At 41.3% G+C, this 12,727-nt stretch overlaps 1 protein-coding gene across 1 annotated transcript in view; it reads left to right on the top strand.

Annotated features, from left to right (window-relative positions):
• The window catches only part of TRAF3IP2 (TRAF3 interacting protein 2), a 222,308-nt gene that overhangs the window by 126,861 nt on the left and 82,720 nt on the right, over nucleotides 1–12,727 (top strand). The gene's annotated exons all lie outside the window — the stretch shown is intronic.

Genomic DNA, 12,727 nt, shown 5'->3' with positions numbered 1-12,727 from the left:
TAAGGTCCAATATATCGTGGTTGGAACTTCCTAACCCCTTTTAATCTGATATTTTTTGTATTTAACCAAACCTTATCTCCCACTAACAATTCTGGTTCTTTTCTTCTCTTTTTGTCTGCGTAGTGTTTGTATTTTGCCTTCGCTACTGTTAGATTTTTGATAGCTCTACTATGGACTTGTGTCAGTTGTTCTACCCAATTGGATACTGCCGGAACACCCACTTCTTGGAAGTTTAAGGAATGTTGTGGATGTCTACCAGTATTCAGAAAGAATGGAGTGTAACCAGTCAAAGCATTTGTAGTGTTATTATGTGCAAATTCTGCTGCCCATAAATAATCGGGCCAGTCTCCCTCCTGTTCTAAAAGACACAATCTCAGATATTGCTCCAGATCCTGATTCGTGCGTTCTGTTTGTCCATCTGACTGGGTGGAAACTAGTGGTGTATCGATTCTCTATGTTTAAACGCTTGGTGAATGCCTTCCAGAAATGAGACAGAAACTGAGAGCCCCTATCTGACACCAAAATCTTAGGTATGCCATGTGCACGAACTACATGCTGGCTGAAAGCATCCGCTAAAACCTTGGCAGATGGTACCCCCTTTAAGGGCACAAAATGCGCCATTTTAGTAAAGGCGTCCACACACACTAGAATGGAATCATAACCATGGCTAGAGGGTAAATCTACTATGAGATCTAAGGTCACAGTGTGCCAGGGAAAAGGAGGGGTGGGCAAGGGCTGTAACAGGCCTTGTGGACATTTCCTTTCTGATTTTCCTCTTGCACAAGTCTCACAAGTCGCTACATACTGATGTATATCCTTGATCATGTTTGGCCACCAGAATCGTCTGCGCACCAATTCTTTAGTCTTGTTAATTCCCTTGTGTCCTGATAAGATGCTATCATGACATTCTTTTAAAGCCTTTAATTGCATCTCTGGAGTGGGCAAGTATAATGCTCCATGGTGATAGGGTAGTCCTTCTCGAATTTCTCTTTTGGAATCTTCTTTTAACCAACTCCTCATCTCTTCGCAACTCAAAGGATCTTCTTTCTCTTGATTCTCAACGGTTTCTTGTAAAACGGCATTGATTACTTTTTCCGCTGGAATTATTGCCTGATCCAAAACCTTTTCCGTGACTCCTTCCGTCTCTAATCTAGATAGGGCATCCGCCTTTCCATTCTGGGTTCCAGGTCGAAAAGTAATTACAAAATCATATTCAGAGAAGTACAAGGACCAGCGTAGCTGTCTGGGAGTTAAAGTTCGGGCTGATTTTAAAAACTTCAAATTTCGGTGATCAGTATACACTGTTATTACATGCCGAGCTCCCATCAAATAATGCCTCCACTCCTTGAAAGCATCCTTAATGGCCAGTAATTCTTTTTCAGTGATTGTATAATTAATTTCTGGAGGTGTTAATTTTCGAGAGCGGAAGGCCACTGGATGGAGCTGGCCCGTAGTTTTGTGTCTCTGCGATAACACTCCTCCCAAGGCCAGATTTGACGCATCCGTTTCAACAAAGAATGGTTCTGCAGGATCTGGATGCAACAAAATAGGCGCTGTGGTGAAATCCTTCTTTAATTGTACAAATGCTGCCTCTGCTTCAGCATCCCACTGGAAAGGAACTCCCTTCTTCAATAAACGTGTGATTGGGATTAACTTTTTTGAGAAATCCTGAATAAATCTTCTATAGAAGTTGGCAAATCCTATGAAACTTAGGATTTCTTTAACTGAGGTAGGGGATTTCCACTCAGTCACAGCCTTTATCTTATGTTCATCCATGGTGATTCCTCCAGGAGCAAGTACAAATCCCAAGACCTCGACTGTGGTTACATCAAATGCACATTTGTCCAATTTGACAAATAACCCATTCTCACAAAGTCTTTGTAGTACCTTCTTGACATGTTCTTCATGTGTCTCTACTTCTGTCGAGTAAATCAGTATGTCGTCAATATATACGATTGCTATTTGATCTATGCAATCCTTCAAAACATCATTTATAAAATGTTGAAATGCAGCTGGCGCGTTGCATAGCCCATATGGCATCACCTGGTATTCGAATAAACCTTGCTTAGTTCTAAATGCCGTCTTCCACTCATCACCTTCTCTGATTCGGACCAGGTGATAAGCTCCTCGCAGATCAAGCTTGGTATAGATTTTAGCTTCTTTCACCTGGTCCAGAAGAGTGGAAATCAGAGGTAAAGGGTAACGGTTCTTGATTGTTATTCGATTTATTGCCCTGTAGTCTATGCACGTGCGTAATTCTCCATTTTTCTTTGGAATGAAAAACAAAGGGGAAGATACTGGAGACTGCGAAGGTCGAATGAATCCATTCTCTAGGTATTCCGGCAGATACTTCTTTAAATGTTTATCTTCTTGTTCGGTCAAGGCATAAATTCTACTGCAGGGTAAGTTCACTCCAGGTTCCAAGTCTATTTTACAATCATACTCCCTGTGAGGGGGTAATTTCTTTGCTTCAACTTCATTAAAGACATCCTGATATTCTCTATATTTTTCGGGTAAGGTTACCGTGTCTATCAAACAAACTGAATTTTCGTTTTCACTTAAATGATAAGCAGGAGATTTTTTTATTCTACTTTTGCAGTCTTTGAAACAATTTTCCTTGCAGTAATCCGAGTTCAAGATTATCGTTCTTGCTGCCCAATCTATGGTGGGGTTATGCTCCGTGAGCCAAGGTAACACTAAGATCAATTGGAACTGTGGGGCGTCTATTAGATTGAATTGTAATATTTCACGATGACCTTCTGTGGTTTCTAGATGCACTGGTTCTGTGTGACTCACAATGGGGCCTGATGACAGATTGGTACCGTCTACTGCTCTGACGGGCTCACTCTTCTCCTTTTGGATTGCTAGTAATCCAATTCTCCCTGCAAATTGTAAATCGCAGAAATTACCTGTCGCTCCCGAGTCTATCATCACAGCTATCTGATTCCTTTTTTGTTCTCGATAGCTCAGAGTGACAGATATCACCAAATGAGGAGCGGCTGCTTGCAAAGTATTTGCCAAAGCATGATTCTTTGGAGCTGAATTTGTTTCTGCAACCACCAGTCCAACTCCAGCTACTGGTGGCACGTGGCGTTTTCCGCCGACTGCGTCTTGGGCTTTTTGGGGCAATCTCGAACAAAATGCCCACTTCCTCCACAATAGAGACACAATTTATTGTTCCGCCTTTTCTCCTTCTCCTCCTTTGTAAGAGGTCCACGGATAGTTCCTATTTGCATGGGCTCAATTCCGCGATTTGTATCATGCTCCTTGTGAGGCTCATATCTGGCTCTATCAAAACGCGGTACACTGTGTCGAAAATCTCGTTTCTTCTCGCCCCTTCTCTCGCTCTGGCGAAAATCAATCTCCAACACTAGATCCACCAAAGCGGAGATGTCTGTTGGACGATTGGGAACTTGCGCTAAGGCATCTTTTAATTCATCCTTTAGCCCCCGATAAAATACTGCTGCTCGTTTGTTCTCTGGCCATTCCGTCTCTAACACCAACTTGTTGAATTGTGCCAAGTATGCAACTAACTCTCTGTTTCCTTGTCGGATCTCTAAAAGTTCATTATCGGTAGCTTGAGACACCTTCCGACGGTCAAAAATTCGCATGAACTCTTTCTTGAAGTCTTCTAAATTGAATAGCACAGGGTCGTTTCTGGTGACCAAAGGCATTGACCAAGCTGCGGCATCCCCACTTAGGTAGGATAGGATAAATGCCACTCGAGACTGCGCATCTGGAAACAATGCTGGTCTGCACATAAAGTGCAAGGAACATTGTGTTAAAAAGACTTGGGCCTTCTGGGGGTCTCCACTAAAGCGTTCTGGGGGTGCTAGGGGAATCACCGGGGATAAAGATTGTATTACTTGTGTGTTTACCCTTGACTGGGACGGAGCTGCTTCCTCAAAATGAACCCAAAACTGGGGAAGATGTCTTATACTCATCTCCCGCAACCAAACTCCCTATTCTTTGAGCCAATTCTGTGGTGTCCTTTTTGAGTTCCCTGTTTTCTTCTCTAACGGTAATTAATTCTCTTTGTATCTCATCCAAAATGTTCCCCAGCTTCTTTAAATCCAAACCTTCCGCCATTCTGCTCAGGTGCCTTATACCTCGTGGTCACTTCACTCTGTCAGAACCAGCTCTTCTCTTGCTGGCCGTTGACACAGGAGCAGAATGACGCAAGCTCCCAATTCCTCCTCCGAACTCCCCAGCCTCCACACAATCTAAATGCGTAGCCAGAAGAGCCCAAAGGAGGAAAGGGGAATTGGACAGAGAAGAGAATGCACACACTGGTGGTCTTCCTTTCTTCTTCTTCTTATGTATTCTATCTTTTTCTCTGGCTCTTGCTGTTGCTCGTGAGCTGTAAATAAACAATTACATGTAAATCACTTTCTACTTCCCTTCTCTTCCTACCTTGATCTTTCCTTAATCTCTATTGTACCCACCCTGGTGCGGTGTGCCTTTGCTTCTCTTCTAAGCTACTCGTTCTTCTGTTCTTAATGTTTTTTCACTGTAAGATAATAAACTTGTGTTATTATATTTCTTTCTCCCTTCCTGACCTCTCTTTTGTCTTTTCCTCTAGACTCACTTACAGGACAGAGAACGGAAGCCTTGGTTAATTTCTTATTCTTCTTCACCTTTTATAAGTATTTCTTATTCTCTAACTACTGTTGCTTCACTGTAGTTTTGTCTCATACTATTCGGTGTCCTTTGTATTCTGCCCTCAAGAGTTTCACTCCCTAAGGTATTTTATTGTCAGGAATCGGAATTCTCTCGGAACTGCTATAGTGTACCTTACACCTTTTATATTCAAGACTTGAGCTGACTCTAACTCGTACTAATAGCTGGCGCTACTCTTGTACTAGTGCTGACTTCTTCTTTGAATGCTGCGCACTCGTTCACTAGAACCGGTGCTTCTGCCAAACTCACGCTGTTGCTAAGTTCGGAACGTTTTCTCTGGTAGAAATTGGAACAGTCTTACTTGGGGTTGCTGGCTGCCTTCGAACTCAAAAATTCTCCTCAGAATTCTCGCGACGCGTAGCTTCTTTTCCCTGACTAACGCGACGCGTTGAAGTAACCTCCTACTCCTCTCACAGTTCAGGTGAAGTGCGCAGCTCTCCGCGCGCCTCACCTGTATCACGCAAATCTGCCAAATCAACTAGAGCGCTAACCCGTTTCTGATTAAGGAACGCTCTGCCGCCATATTGCATTCGACCTTGCACCAAATGCTGTTTACACAGTTTTGACAACACGGCCATCATCATTCCTTTCTTCTTGTACTGGATACCTTTCTTGACATGTGACCTCTTTGTTGGGGACCTGACAGTTAGTAATCTATGTACACATGCATGTTTGAAATTGTTAAGATTCTTATTCTAGAATTATAGTGGAAGGTAATTCACCTGTGAAAGTTGTGTAGGCAATTTCCTTGAGCACCTGCAGTTTTAAGGGTTTCTTTATTTAAAATAAATCCTGAAGTTAACTTACCTGGCCTTTACATCATCATTACAATTGGACGACAATCTGTCCCGTAGAACATGTTGAGAATTTTTCTGTGAGCCCATGGTATACTGATGATCGCTGCTATGCTATGCAGCCTTTCAGAGTGAAGCCTCACATCTAATTCGTCTTAATGATATTAGTGGTATGCTAATGGTCAATATGCGTAGAGGTGTTTCAAGGTGCAGGTATTCACGCTACGATGAAGCATTATCCAGTTAAGCTCATGTGACTCGGCGTGTGCTGTCAACAGTCATCCTCACTTACTGAACAGCTGTCCAGCTTGTCATCGCCTAGTTCTAATGTGCCCATGATGCGCATAGAGTTTCCTGCATATTAGTGATTCGCAAATTGAAGTTGTTGGCATCAGGTCATGCAACATGCTCCAGGTGTCCCACCCTGTTTGTTTTTTCTCCAAGCTTCATCGAGTTGGATTAGGATGACAATCGTCTGTCTGAGGTTTTAGTGATCAATCCTAGTCTTCCTTAGCAACAACTTTGGAAACCTTTTGTTGTACCTGCTGCTCAGCCAGTATGAGTGTGGAATGGAATGTTGGTGTGGATGGAATGTTGGATGTCTGTGAGTGTCAGTTGGGTATGGGCTGAGCACCAGGGTGGCTGCTCCTGGTGGGGTTTTCCTTATTTCTTCTTGTAACAACTTAATAAAGAATCCTAACTAATCTACGCTTGGAGTCTGGACCATCATTGGATTACAACGTCTTTCTTGCTGCACACTACAATCTCTTGCTGGTAGAACATAGCAAATGCTAAGTTGATCTGCTAAAATAATTATGTGTTTAGAGCAGACTTTTTCTCTCACTCCTTCTCGGGCATTGCTACCTGGTCTGAGAGAACCACTTATGAAATGGCCAGAGTGGAGAGAATATTTTATGAATTAAATTTCCACAATAGAAGATGAGGGATTTTTACAATAAAAAATGAATATTCTCTTGCATACTTTAGGACCTGGAGATCCCAGGATTTACAAGCAGATTGAGGAATAAAAACTAGTAACCCAGAAGAGACTATGCTTAAAAATGCAATTGATTAGTTGAAATTGTAATTTTCTCCATCAGTGTGCAAAGTTGTGGATAGCTAAAAGAAAGTTAAACATAAACAGGAGGTTTCTAATTGATGACTATGTTGCAGCATTAAAATGCTAGCTTTCCTTGCAGATTTGGTACTTTTCATGGTGAATGAATTCAGGACCAAATTATTATACAATCTAATAACTCGTGTTCTGGACAAATTATGGGTAAATGGAGACTCGCCCTTAAAAGAAAGTATAGCTATGGTTAAGAACGCAGGGCTGTCAATGAGATGTTCCAAAGCAGCTATGCCCAATACAATTAATAAGGAATCTCAGTACAAACTTTCTCTGGCAAGTAATGTTTTTATGAAAGACAGTGAGAATCTTATGAACATTTCTTAGAAAGGAAAATGCAATAAAAACAAGGGAGTCTGAAATCACCACAACCAAGTATTCTAGGTTGTTGTGTTACCGTTGTTTTAGCAGTGGTCATATAGCCCATGATAAATCTTGTCCAGTTTTAAAATAAAAATCTTCTTATTGTGGCATTATAGGGCACATTTCCTGAGTGTGCAAGAGAAAACGTGAAATTCTTCAATTAAAGCGTGTGTTGGAGAAAGCAGAGGATGAATCATTAGTTGGAGAGGAAGTAAACAGTGATAGTTGTATTAATTATGATGTGCTAAGTCTTGAGCAATCTGTTAGACACAAACCGGTTTGTGTAATGAAGATTTGCGGGGTTCATTTTAAAGTTATGGGGGATTCTGGCTCACCAGTTATTATTATTGATAAATCAGTTTAGGAGAAGTTTGTGTTTTTCAGGAAAGTAAGGTTTTGGAAGGTTTATCCCCTAGAATTATACTCAAAGAAGGTGTTGTTCCCATGGCTTATAAGGTGAGGCATATTCCTTTAGGTATCAGAGGAGAAGTGGAGTGTAAGCTGGACAAACTATAGAAACAGTGTATTATAGGTCTGTAGAATGACTTTCCCCTTTGGTCATGGCACAACAAACTGCCTCAAACATCGGGTTGTGTGTGGACCTTAAGACACCTCAATAGAAATATTGAGGTGGCTAAATTTAACTTGCCTAAAATTATTGAACTTTTGACCATGACCAAAGGGGTTAAGGGGTTCTCCGCAATCAACTTGGCATCTGCATACCACCTAGTACCATTACATGAAGATAGCAAGAAACTATGGGGCTCATTTATGACCACGTCATGCAGTGCAGTAAGTCACCAAGGTGCAGTGCACTGTGTGAGAAGGAAATGGTAGGAATGCACTGTATTTAAGGCAATAAGGCACACTTATCTCTTTGCCCATGAACTGCCGCCCTATTGGCTGACTAGCACTTACACAGGCACCCTTGCACCATGATGCAAGATTGCGTGTGCTGCATGCAGGATTGTTTTTGTGCAGTAGGGGGACCTTCCTGCACAAAAACCATCCTGGAAGGTGTATTCCTCTTTCTACGCCTTCCCAGGGTAGAGTAACGCAGCGCAGCGATGTGCGCTGTATTGCATTACTTCAGATTTGTGAAGCTACTCAGGGCCACGCAAAGTGGCTTTCTGTGGCTTCATAAATCTTATTTAAGGTTTGCGTCCCACATGTACCACCTTGTGTGGTGCAAATGGGATGCAAACCTCCTCCAAAATAGACCATGTAAGTTTTTGTTGCACCAATTGGATGTTTCAAATCTGTCCATTTGCTTTTTGTTGGACCTCTGCGACAACTGTCTTCTGAAGGCAAATGTATCAACTTTTCAAGAAGTGTGAAGGTATTTGGTAAGGAAAGTTTTGAGTGTGTTTGAAAACAAACGATGGACTGCAGGATTCAAGAAATATAAATTCCATACAAACAGTCATTAATTTAGGATTTGAAGGGGCATATGTATACATTTCCTTAAAAGCGATGACCAATTTGCAAATGTTTGCAAATCACAAATTGGTAATCGCAATTTATAATGTATGAAATAAGTTGCGGTTGAATTTTTTAATCTGGATTCATTCAGTTCACTATTTAGGGTATTGCAAAAAGTTATTACCTAAATAGCGAATCAGCGTGCACATAGCGAATGATGCCTTTGTTCCTGTCTGATGACATCACATCCAGGAAGTAGTTTACTATTGAACAGTGGAAAGGATTGCTGTTCGAAGTAAAAAAAATAACATCTTCTGAGAAAGAACTAGAGGTACTTACGGATGATGAGTTATTTGGAAAAGCATCTCTTGCAGTTCTAGATTCTCCCCCAAAAATATGAAAGGCAATGCAGCAGAAAATTAATACAGTGGGAGTCACACATAGATCCAGTGAAGAAATCCCTAACAGATGGTATGACCTCAGATGCAGGAAAAAGGAAACGGTAGCAAGCCGTCCTACTGAGCCTGCAGCAACTGGAGGAGATCAACCTACTGTCCCACCCGCCACTGCACATGAGAAACTTGTGGAAGCAACTTTTAAACCAGAGTCAGTGGACGGCTTCGACACAATTGGCACATCATAGATTCCCGGTGCTTCTCAAGGTAAATTTACTACAAGACTCTAATAACTATACCAAATACTTAATAGGCTTTGCCTGAACAACACATTAAATATAGCATAGAAATGTGTTAATCTGTGAATATCAAACGAATGCGCATAAAATATGGCCAACATATAAATTGCAGTGAAACTAAATAACCATTGCACATTCACAGTGCATTATGGGAGATGTAGTACATTCACACTGATGTGATTTTTCCAAAGTTTTATCAACACAACAAAATTAAACACATAATACTTAGCCACAGTACAGAAAATAATAATGATTTCATTTTCAAACATATATCCATGCTCATGAAAGTGATGTTTCTGAAGGCTAGGGGGCTTGAGGATTCCCAAATGCAGCCTGATGAGCCACTGGATGATGAGTCATGATACAACAGAACAATTGCAACCAATGGGTCCCACCGTGAAGTACACCTATAGCCAGCATAAGTAGTGGGTGCAGGAAGCACACATAATATGAGCCAGGAACCTGTAGTCAGGCCAAGAGAACCATGGGGAAGACATAGACGTCATAATCGCCATGTGGCCAATACTCCATTCCTTGCAAGCAGTGAACATTTCCCAGAATTTGGTGTCTCAGACGCATCAATGCCTAAAGTTCAGCACCTGCTATAGAGGGAAATAAAACGGGTTGACAAAAATCTCACAAATATTGAAAAAAGTATCACTGCAACATTGGAACAGCCCTATCTGATAACCTACAGAACATACATTGAAAGAAAGACATTCTCACTGAAGCTTTGAGGACCCTATGCATAGATAAACTTACCAACCATATACAACATAGACGTAGGGAACGTCAATGGTCTACCCACTGATGGATTGACAAGACCAATTAACAGACTTGCAACTGCAATATCTGTCTTGCCAGGGTGTATTGTCAACCTGCAAGTTGAAATGGGGCACTACAGAGGTGATGTGGCTCGTTGACTCGTACAGATAACGAATACTGTAGAGACATTACAAACCACTCAGATAGCAGGTGTCAGCCCGGTAGTATGTCCTGAGAGTGAGGACCGCTCTACTGTCGGTAGCATTTCTGTCAGTGACACCATGAGTGTGCGTGAAACCAAGCATAACTGTGCTGGAGATGTAAATGTGGGTACCAGCATTTCTGTTCACAACGCAAATCATTGCCTGATATCATTATATTTTTTTATTTGTTGTGTGTCTACATGCATATGGCAAACTATATTTCAGAACTCACAGTGACATGATTTAATGTCATTTAGTATGCTTACATTCCTAGCACACCATAGGAATAAAGCTTGGTTTATGTTTTCCTGCACATATGCCTTTGAGTTTGCTTTAATTGTATTGTGCCCATAGTTCACTTATTCAGAAAAATAATCATCAGCTTTGGTAGCATAGCACCGGGGGCCCTCTGCTGCTCCCAATGCATCATGTTAAATATGTGGCTGCAGATGTTTTCTTCATCATCAGTTTAGAGTTAGATACAGTAACTGGTAAGCCTCTACAAGTTGCTACATTATGAAGAATTGCACATGTGGCTACAAACTTGCAACAGAATTCTGGAGATTACAGTAGAGCACCACCATTGTTGTATAGGCATCTGAATCTACTTTTCAGTATTCCAGATGTTCACTTAATCACACCTCAGGTCTTCCTGTGTCACATTGTAGCGATGCTCGCTGCATGTGGATGGATTCATATATAGAGTCATTATCCATGGGCGAATGGCATATGCACTATCCCCTATAACACTAATGCATAGTTTTATGCATCAAAGTTAAAATGTTAGTGTTTTAAAATTGCAATAAGATGTAACATAGGCTTATTACCCAAAATACGTGCGTCATCAGATTCTCCACTTTGTAGCCTTGCATGAATGCCATTGTGTCTGAATGAATGAATCATGGGTGCTCCCTGGGAAACTTGCTACTATCTCTGTAATTACATGTTCTGTATCACACACCACTTGTATATTCATAGAATGAGTATTTTTTCTGTTGAGGAATAGATAGTGGCGGAGGGTGGGCAGATTGACACATGTGTACCATCTGCACACCCAATAACATTAGGAAAGTTGTCTATGCGATAAAATTGGAGCTAGGATTCTCATTAAAAAGCATTAAGGAATAAACTGAAAAACCGCAACAGCGAACTGTTGGATACACCACCAGCTGCTGCAATCGCATCTTGATAGCTACCAGATGCTAATAGATGCAAACTACATAACACCTGTACATGGGTGGAGATGGAATTACTGCATAAGGAGTGTCTCTCAAGCTGGGGCTTTACATCAGCAATTAGATCAAGGATTATTGCACTACTTAGCCTATACTTGGTGCATATCTCTTCCTCTGTTTGTTGAAAAAGTGTGACACTCAGGCTGAAGAGCCTCTCTGGTCTTCTCCGCCTTCTCTTTAAACCAGCCAAAATCCTAATTCTCCTTGCCATGACATGCAAGCAGCCATTTTGGAAAACATCAGTTGCAGTTTGGGGCACTTTGTATAGTTTGGCTGATGTTTGTTCAGCAGAGCTCCTATTCATGTAAAAGAATGTAGTAAGTGTGTTTGGGAAGAGTATGCACTAGCCAGTGTACGTTGGGTAGAACAGAGTGCAATCTTCAGAGAAGAATGGATCGATAGTTATGGTAAATATATGATATTGGTGGAACATGAGGGATTACACCGGAAAAGGTTGGTCAGAAAAATGTTACCTTGATACTGATTTGCAAAGTTTCTGGGATGTAAGTGCTGAGCTTACCAATAAAGTTTTTTATTGAGAGGAAACAGAATTATTTCCCCTATTAAACTAAGGAATTGCATTCTAAATATTAATCACGAAGGTTATTTAAGGATAGTAAAAAATAAAAGGAGAGTGAGTCAGACAGCACTATTGGTGATTGGATTTAGATTCTGAAATCGAGAGGGTGAAGAAAAGTGTCCTGAGTGTTTTGGTGCAAATAACTCATTAGTTACTTACCATGCCCCCCTAACTCCCAATCCATGTCCTGATTTGCCCTTGGGAAGCTTTACGAATTATAGCCGTAGGATGTAGACCCCATTTTTGATGGTGGAGAAGGTTTTAAATACATGATTGTGTTGTTTGACACCTGGCACTGATTGTTGCAAAAAGGTATCTTGCAATGAACTGGAAGGTGGCAAGGAGCCCTCAAATAGTCAAACGGAAAATGTAACTTCTTCGATAGGCTATATTAGAAAGTGTTAACATCCTTAGAGAGGATAAAAGAGGAGAGGACTCCATGGAAACGGCTAGAGCTTGAGAGGAAATACTGCAGGACTTGAAGGATGAGGGAGGCTGTTCAAGCACTAATTCAAATCCCCGTTGAGAGAGATAAGGTGGGCATCAATACATTACAACACTCAAGTGCACACAGTAAGTAACAAGCTATTTAAAGAGAACACAGGTACAGTGCGTACAACGCAAACAACAGTACATAACTCACAACATGTATTGTCCCCTTGCAGGATAAATCAGCTCATGTGGAGATGTGCGGGCTGGCTCTTCTTTATCACATCAAGTAGGGGCGACCTTTCACCCCGAAGCCAGTGGCACTGCCAATATTGCATTTGCAATCTTCTCGCTTTTTATTTGTATGTTTTTACTCATATTTACTCGTGTCATTCTTCACTCTTTCACTCTTGGAATATCTTTTAGACCGCCA

Source organism: Triturus cristatus, chromosome 6 (genome assembly GCF_964204655.1).
Source record: "Triturus cristatus chromosome 6, aTriCri1.1, whole genome shotgun sequence".
Taxonomy (NCBI): Eukaryota; Metazoa; Chordata; class Amphibia; order Caudata; family Salamandridae; genus Triturus; species Triturus cristatus.
The sequence above is the reverse complement of the archived record's forward strand: the minus strand, read 5'-3'. Positions and strand labels throughout refer to the sequence as shown.